This window comes from Herpailurus yagouaroundi, unplaced genomic scaffold (assembly GCF_014898765.1).
Source record: "Herpailurus yagouaroundi ecotype Mexico unplaced genomic scaffold, PumYag 165, whole genome shotgun sequence".
Classification (NCBI taxonomy): domain Eukaryota; kingdom Metazoa; phylum Chordata; class Mammalia; order Carnivora; family Felidae; genus Herpailurus; species Herpailurus yagouaroundi.
The window spans coordinates 29,005,285-29,014,638 of record NW_024412406.1 but is presented as its reverse complement, the minus strand read 5'-3'; positions in this window follow the sequence as shown (position 1 = coordinate 29,014,638).

Sequence of the window (9,354 nt, the reverse complement as noted above, 5' to 3'; positions counted from 1 at the left end):
CAAGAATTGGAACGAAAACAACATCAACGAAAAAACCCAAGTTCCGTATGTTTGAACCGTTTATTTCCCTGAGCCTCATGTGGCTGGAAACTGGGGTTTCCTGGTGGTTTGCCCGCCACCTGTGGGGTCTCGTCTTTGCCTCCCTTCCCTCTTCCTCGCCTCAACAGCAGCCTTTGTCAACTTGAGGTCAAAACTATGCATAATTTTGGACATGAGCTGCACAACTTCAGGGCAATTATATAAACCCAGTATAACCCAGTAGATCCCCTGGATTGACTGAGTATCCAGAATCCTGCTTTCATCTTTTGTTTTACTAAAGTCTTATCTGTCAGATTGCCTGAGTCTTAAAGAAACAAGAGCCTACAGTCGGATGTCAAAGGGCAGACCCCGTGTTCGCACCTCATGTCAGGCCGGGAATTATCTGTATTATAGGTTGACCCCTAGGGTCCTCCCACTCATTCTGTGTCTACCCCTTTTTCCTCACGCTTTTCTGTGGACTCATTTGACTGAGTTTTACACTTTGTGTTTATTGTATAGATTTCCCCATGCTCTCTTCGGGTCATCACAATTAATTATATATAAATATTATTAATTATATTATATTTACAATATACATAAAGGCTGAAAGAGGATCATTGACTACAAAACTGGCCTCCATATTTATCGGTTTCATAAATGAGTTGGGGGGAGAATGGGAGAATGAAAAATAAAAAAAAATAGTCTTGACAATTGAGGAGCGTCCTTTAAACAAAACAGCAAACTGGTAGAATGTTCTACCTCTAGCTGGCTGTTTGGGGCTTGATAAACACTACACACATAGGAAAATAATTGTCCTAAAATGTTATGTATATTTTAAAAACATTGTAAGAAATGTTCTCTATTATTTACAGGATACAATCTAAAACCTTTACCCGTCATTTGTAGTTCACCATAATGTAGCCTTAGTTAACTTTTTAATTCTTTTTTTTTTTTCAACTGAGGTGAAATTCTTATAACGTAAGTTCAACAACAAAATGAAAAATTTAGTGACATTTAGTGCATCCAACCACCACCTCTATCCACTTCCAAACATTTCATCACCCCCAAATAAACGTTGAACCCATTAAGCAGTGTCCCCCTTTCCCCCACCTCCTGGCAACCACTAATCTGCTGTGTCCAAGGATTTAAGTATTCTGAATATTTCATATAAATGGAATCATACAACGTGTGGCCTTTTGAGTCTGGCTTCTTTCACTTAGCATGATTTTTTTTTTAATTTTTTTTTTAAATTTGTATTTATTTTTGAGAGAGAGAGCGCGTGAGCAGGGGAGGGGCAGAGAGAGCGGGAGAGAGAGAATCCCAAGCAGACTCCAGGCTCCAAGCTGTCAGCACAGAGCCTGACGCGGGGCTCAAACTCATGAACCGTGAGATCATGACCTGAGCTGAAGTCGGACGCTTCACCGACTAAGCCACCCAGGCGCCCCTACTTGGCGTAACATTTTTGAGATCCGCCCACACTGTGACATGTGTCACTATGTCATTCCTTTCAATGGCCGAAAAGTATTCCATTGTACCATATTATATTTACCCATTCATCACTTGATGGATATTTGACGTCTTTTCTATATTTTCTACCTTTGGCTATTATGAACAATGCTACTGTGAACACTTATGCACGTACGGATTTTTATGTGGACATGGTTTCATTTCTCTCTGGTGAAAATGAATGGAATTACTGGGTCATAAGGTGACTCTATGTTTAACCTTTTAAGGAATTGGCAGACTGTTCTCTTGCGCAATTTTACATTCCCACCAGCAGCATATGAGAGTCGCAATTCCTTCACATCCTTACCAACACTTGTTATTTTCTCCTTAAAAAAATTATAGCTGTTCTAGTGGGTGTGGAGTGGTATCTCACCGAGGTTTTGATCTACATTTCCTTAATGACGAATAATGTGAGCATTTTTGGGGGTGCTTGGTAGTCATTTGTACGTCCTCTTTGGAGAAATGTCTATTCAAGTCTTTTGCCCATTTTCAAATTGGGTTTTCTGTCTTTTTATTGTTGAGCCGTAAGAGTTCTTTATACATTCTGGATCTTAGACCCTTTTCAGATATACTATTTGCAAATATTTTCTTCCAATCTGCCGGTTGTCTTTTAACTTTCTGGATAATGCTCTTTAGTGCACAAAAGTTGTGAATTTTGTTGAAGTCTAATTTACCTATTTTTAACTTTTTCCCTCATACTTCTAGTGTTAACTTTTTGCTTTTACATCAAAGAAAAGATGAAGAGCTAGAAAGGCATCTCCTTGGCTCAGGGTTATTTGATAGCCTTCAAACATCGAACGGTGGATGGTGGGGGCGGGGGGCGGAATGATGGGCTCTGGATGATTTCACTTTCTCTTCACTATGTTTATTAGTATGGAGAACAAATAATAGAGTCTTTTTATGCTTATAAATGATAGTTTTTTTTTCTGAGAACTTGCCACTCATCTGAAACAGCATTTTTCTTTCAAGAGACAGAAACACATCCCAAGGGATACGGTGCAAATTGCTACGTGTATGATCAAAGGGCAGTTTTCTGGAAGTCTGCACTTTCTATCTTTTCTTAGCAAATGCTATGGATGTTTTCGCATACCAAATAACAGAATCCAAATTCTAACAAGTACATGCTAGAAAAGGGTCCTGTGGAAGATCTAACATTTATCGGGTACCTCTAAGCATCAAGTACATGGGAGATCCTTGCCATGGATTACCCATTTAATTCTCTAACACCTCAGAAGTGGATGCTATTATCCACATTATCTTCATTATTATGACACTCTAGTTTAAGGCTTAGGGGGATTCTATTATTTTTACTATTATAAAATTTGCCTTGTGTTATTCATTTTGTAGTTGGTAAATCTAGCGGGAGCTATTCCGTTTCCATTTGAAAACCTAAGACCATAGATGCCATATTCCAAAGGGAAGGCATCCTTTTGAAAAGTGAATCTGATGATCCCTTTCCCCTGCCTAGAATAACCTTTCAGTGGGTTCCCACTCTTCTTAGGCTTTAAAAGACTTTCCTAATCCTTTGACTACCTCCCCACCTCATTTTCTTTACCCTTTTGTCCTCCGCACCCACCCTAGGGCATTGTCTGCCTTCTCATAACCCTAACATGTACCCCGTAGCTATCACAGTCAAGACTGTTGACTGACTTGACGACCTTTCCTTTGCCACATGCATTCCCTAGCACGCTGAGGGGTGGGGGGAAACCTCGAAGGTAGAATTTGGGGTGGAGCCCCAACTCTGAGATCTCTAGATGCTCATCTTCAAGGTCCAGAGTTGGCTCACTCAGACATACGGGGATATTTCACTCCTTCAGCCTCCATGTTGACGTCAGCAAAGTTGAGAAAGGCCCCCAAACTTCCATGTTCCTGGCAACCTCACTGCTCCCCTGTCACCACACAGACATAGGCAGGAGTTAAATGCCCCACCCCCACCCCCACCCCAAGAGCTGTGTGGTCCTGGCCACTCCTTTCTCCTCTCTCCCTTCTATCATGGTGCTCACAACCTCGGCACGTCTATGCACCAGAACATCAGACATAGTAGTACAAGGCTCTTTGTTTCTATTTCTATCAGTCACCAAAAGAATCTCCTGGTTCCCAGAACACCACTCCAGACTTCACCTCTTTTCTCTATCTCCTATCCCTTTTCCACACTTGAAACCCTTCCCCTGAAGCCTCTGGAGCTCGTGCAACTTGTTTATAGACCCCGTGTGGGCCCTTGTCCTTCTTCATCTAACTGTCTAGACCTCACCCAAGAATGGCTGGTTCCTTGTAGCTTTCAGTGTCGGTGTGAATTCACCCCCGCAGAACCAGGCCTGGAGGGAGGTCTTCCCTTGTGCTTGCTGCCACATCCAGATGACTGTCCTTCCCCTTTCTTCAAAATCCTCAGCTTGTAGCTTGTGCTCTTGGTCCATATTACTCACCAATCCTTCTGAGTGTGGTCATCCCCCGCTTCGTTGTACAGGCCACATTACGGAAGGTGCTAGTGTTTGCATCGTCACTCCTGTCTCCCCCCCCATCCCTAGTTCATTGAGATATAATGACATCTAACGGTGCATGCGTTTAAGCTCTGTGGTCTGATCTGACACACTTATATGTTGCACTATGATAACCTCCTATATTTTATATGAGAAAATCTATTATAACCTATTATATTTTCCCCTATTTTTACAGATGTTCTTTCTCCCCCCCCCCCCCCGAGTTCTAAGACTTCTGTTATCATTTCTGCTTTGTCTAGTGTAATTACTTTAGAAATTCTTTAAGGATGGGTTTATGACACAAATCCTTTTCGTTCTCCTCTATCCAAAATTGTTTTTAATTCCCTTTCATTCCCAAAAGACCCTTTCAATGGATATAGAATTTGTGGTTGATTTTTTTTTCTTTCAATACTTAAAAAACATTGTGTTATCTCCTTCCAGTATCCGTGGTTTCAGGTAAAAACTAGGATGCAATTCAAATTGGTATTTCCTTATACGGGATCTGTCATTTCTCTCTAGCTGCTTTCAAGATTTTATTATTGTCTTACAATTTCCAAATGTATGTTTCCAGCTGCTCAGGCCCAAACCCTTGGTGTCATCCTTGACCTCCCATTCGTGTTTCGAATATCCCACACCCAGTCTGTCACCTCTTAACTTCAAAAAATATACATAGGGTCTGTCATACTGTCCTCTCCTCCACGGCTACCTTCCTGATCAAAACCATCATCACATTGGTTGATCACATCACGTCTCATTGGGTGATCATAATATCCAGGTAATGGTATCTCCACCTTATCTCTTTTCCCCATCTGAGTCTCACGGGCCAGCTTCTCAATCTGGAAAATCAAGTCTGCAGCTCTCACAAAAACACTCTCATTCTACTTTTTCTGCTTATTTAATATGTTAGGACTTGGGACATGCGAAAGTTTTATGTGTTGTCGGCTTATTCTCCTACTTAAATGATTTCCTAAGGTAATCTCACTCTTTTGTGATGGAGCTCATTTCTTAAAGTTCACTTTAAAAAAACTTTTTTTAATGTTTATTCAGTTTTGAGAGACAGAGAGCAAGCAGGGGTGGGGCAGAGAGAGAGAGGGAGACAGAATCCCAAGCAGGCTCCAGGCTCCGAGCCGTCATCACAGAGCCCGATGTGGGGCTTGAACTCACGAACTGTGAGATCATGACCTGAGCCGAAGTCAGATGCTTAACCGACTGAGCCACTCAGACGCCCCCTTAAAGTTCACTTTAAATTTAGAAAAACACCTTTCAATCATTCAAATTACTACTTTAAGTGTTCAACAGCATTGCCTTTTAGCAACAAAGTAAATCGCAAAAAAAAAATTGCGTAACAGAGGGTAGCTGGGTGGTGTGGTAATTGATCCTTCCCCTGTGTATGCTAGAGTGGGATCGTTTTTTTATGAATTCTCACGTATGTGAGTTTTGAGAAGAAGGGGGTGGAAATTCACTGCAAGGTTAGCCAATCCGCCTCCCTGTCGGGGCAAAATATTTTGCTTCCAAATGAGACCTTCAAGCTTTTGCCCCATCGCAGAACACATCCCGATCTCAGCATGGCAGGGATTATCTGGAACGTGGGAGCTGTCAGTCCTCATGACCTACCGGCAGATTAGTGGATGGGGTGATGACTGTTAAAAACACCTGGGGTGGGGACGCCTGGGTGGCGCAGTCGTTTAAGCGTCCGACTTCAGCCAGGTCACAATCTCGCGGTCCGTGAGTTCGAGCCCCGCGTCAGGCTCTAGGCTGATGGCTCAGAACCTGGAGCCTGTTTCCGATTCTGTGTCTCCCTCTCTCTCTGCCCCTTGCCCATTCATGCTCTCTCTCTCTCTGTCCCAAAAATAAAAATAAACGTTGAAAAAAAATTAAAAAAACAACAACAACAACAAAAAAAAAACACCTGGGGTGTCTGGGGGGCTCAGTCAGTTGGGCGGCCGACTTCAGCTCAGGTCACGATCTCACAGTCCGTGAGTTCGAGCCCCGCGTCGAGCTCTGGGCTGATGGCTCAGAGCCTGGAGCCTGTTTCCGATTCTGTGTCTCCCCCTCTCTCTGCTCCTCCCCTGCTCACGCTTTGTCTCTCTCTGTCTCAAAAAGAAATAAAAACATTAAAAAAAAATTTTTTTTAAACACCTATAGCGGCCCTGGTTGACAAGGACCATTTGTCTGCTTGACTTCCAGATAGTCTGAGTCACAGGGATTGTGGTTTCACATCTTCATGGAGGGACCTTTTCTTTTCTAGTTTACCATTCCTTCCATCCAGATACCTTGCCAGTACATTGATGGTTCATTTTGGCAAATCCTATTTCTTGATTTCTTGACTCTAACCTTCCTAATTCTTAACTGTTTCCTTTTATTTATGCTGCTTTAAGAAGGAAACTCAATTTCACCCTTTTCCAAGGCTATTGAAATCACCTAAAAGGACAATCCCCTTTCCACTGCCGCGGCTGTGGCTTTTTGCTGTTGTTGGAAAGTGTATTTAAATTCCGTCAAGTCTACTTTAAGGACACCAATCTGCTCGACACAATGTTAGTACGTATCAACATTTTGTGAAATTCTTCAACTTTTTAAAGAAAGAAATGAAAATTTTTAATAAACTGGAAATCACCTTATAATTCAAAAGCCTTCCCAATGGATTTGCCGCTGAAAACGAAGCAAGAAAACTCACAGATTGTGGCTCATTCTGTGTCGGAGCCCACAGCGGTAGTAGCGGAGGGTAGATAAGAACTTTTATCTACCTCAGTGGGATTTTGGTGGGGGGCGGGTTGTCAATACATGTTTTAGAACTTAATTGCGGTATATTGTACAATCGATTGGGTATATTTAAAGGGCTCCACGTGATCGTCTTTGAGACATGTGTAAACTATTTTTGCGTTTTCTAATCACGTAAAGCTGACACCCTCACCGCAATCCGCATAACGAACATGCCCATTGCTGCGAAAAGCTTCCGATGCAACTTTTAATACCCGCCTACCCACCCTTTTGGTAGCATCCTTACTGGGAGTTTACAGGGAAACAAATGAAGCAAATGGCTGAGAAACGGTGTGAAAACCACATGTCTTGAGTGCTGTGCTGTGGTTCTCACCTGCATGTGTGATTTGGACGGTGTATGGTTATTTTATGGTAAGGTCTTTTTCTTTACTCTCTAGGCTTTCCTTTTTTTTTTTTTTTTTTTAAGTTTTTTTACTTATTTTGAGAGAGAGAGAGAGAGAGAGAGAGAGAGAGCGAGGGGCATAGGGAGAGGGAGACAGAGGATCCAAAGCGGGTTCTGTGCTGACAGCAGAGAGCCTGATGCGGGGCTCGAACTCATGAACCGTGAGATCATGACCTGAGATGAAGTCAATAGACGCTTAACTCGCTGAGTCACCCGAGTGCCCCAGGTAGCGATTTCATTTTTTGATGATTAGGAGAAAATGAACATTTATTTCATTGCCAACCTTTCCTCCCTCCTTTCCCCTCTTCTCCTTCCCGCCCTCCCTTCTTCTCTTTCTCCTTCCTTCCTTCCCTCTCCCCTCTTTGATTTAGTTTTGAGACAGAGAGCACAAGCAGGGGAGGGGCAAAGGGGGAGAGAGAGAGAAAGAGAGAGAGAATCACAAGCAGGCTCTGTGCCCAGTGCAGAGCTCCATGCCAGGCTCCATCTCCTGACCCATTGGGCTCGATCTTACATCTCTGAGATCATGACCTAAGCTGAAATCAAGAATCTGATGCTTAACCGACTGACCCACTCAGGTGCCCCTACCCTCTTCCATTTGTAGTTGGGGCCTTTGAATTAAACTAAAAAGAAGAAGAGGAAGAAGAAGGCAGATTGACAGGAGAAAAGGTTTATTTCACATGCACACAGAAGCTTCGCGTAAGAGAAATGAAACCCCAAAGGAGTTGGCCAGATGTGAGAGCCCCTGTACCATTTGACCAAAGGCTGATAAACTGTAGAGAAGTGGCTAGCTAAAGGCCGGGGGGGTTGGGCTTCTAGGGAGGATACATTGTGGGGAGCTAAATATTTCAGGATAAATTATTGGAAGATAAAGATGATTTCGGCAAGCTTTGTTTATGCAGATTCAAGCTGGTGCTGACTGTCCATTCCCTGTGATAAGGGTTGTTCTCTTCCTCCTGGTATGGGGGAGAGAGGAGGGGGGACACCTTCACAGAAGGAGACTTATGGCCTGCTTTTCTTAGGCAGAAAGGACGAGAGCCTGGAGGTACTCTGGTGTCTTTTAATCGCCTTCAGCTCAAAATAGTCCGCATGCTAACGTGCCGTATTGAGTAGCACATTCTGACCCCCTTCATTTTCTACTTTTCTTGTATAGTTGCTCATTTCCACCATGAGGCATGCAGTAGGGTGTGAGGCCATGGGCTCCACAAAGTCTCTCCCCTTTGTGTTCTGACTGCTCGAAGCCCTCAGTGCTGGTAGAAGTTCAAGTACAGCCTCCCTTGGACCACAGGCTCTCAGAATGTGTTTTACCCGATAAAGAGTGCATTTTCGTCCATCACCAGAGTGTCCCATAAATTATTTCAGACTCGAAGTCGATGCGACTTGGTCAGAACACATAGTTTGAATGTAGGCACCTTGACCTGAAATGTTTGAAAGTAACAATGTGATTGGTTTTAGCGATCCATTCCTAAAAGGCTGGAGGGCTGTTGGGACCTCGGCAGCCCCATCTGAATGCTAGGGTGGAATCGGGTAACTTCCTGGCCCTTGGGATTGAGGGGGCCCAATGGCCATGCCTGAGGCAGTGCAGAACGTTCTGACCAGTGCCGGTGTTGCTGGTTTTTGGAGAGACTTTCCCTTTGACTAGTTGACAGAAGCTGGGTTTCTTTGGAGACCCACAGACTTCCAGAACAATTGCGTCCTTTCTTTGCCACCAGTGCCTGCCTGTTTGGAATAGTGAAATGACAAGAATTTGTAACCTTTAACCCCTCCAGGAATAGGACAAGAGGTGGTATTAAAGCTTGTTAGTATTTAATCATACTATATCTCGCTGCAAAGTCTCACACATTCAGAGCAAAAACGACTTGTGCATAGATCACCTCTGCACCTAGGAAGTTAGTCCTTAATGAGACTAACACAGTCTAACATGTACTTTACTGACAAAGCGGGTATAAATTTGAGTCTTCTGCTTCGTAAGTAACTTGTTATGGTTTGTTTCCCATGGTTTGGTATGAAAAAGTTAAGCTAAATGTCACCTTGAAAGAAAAATACCTCATAGTTTGTCAAAACTTGGATTTGGTTGGCCTAGAAACGCATCATTAAAATATCAAAATGTAAGTGAGTTATCATCAGCATTTTTTTCTTGCGTAGATAGGAGGTTACTCTATTCCATAACTAACATAGACCTTAGCTTTTACAAGT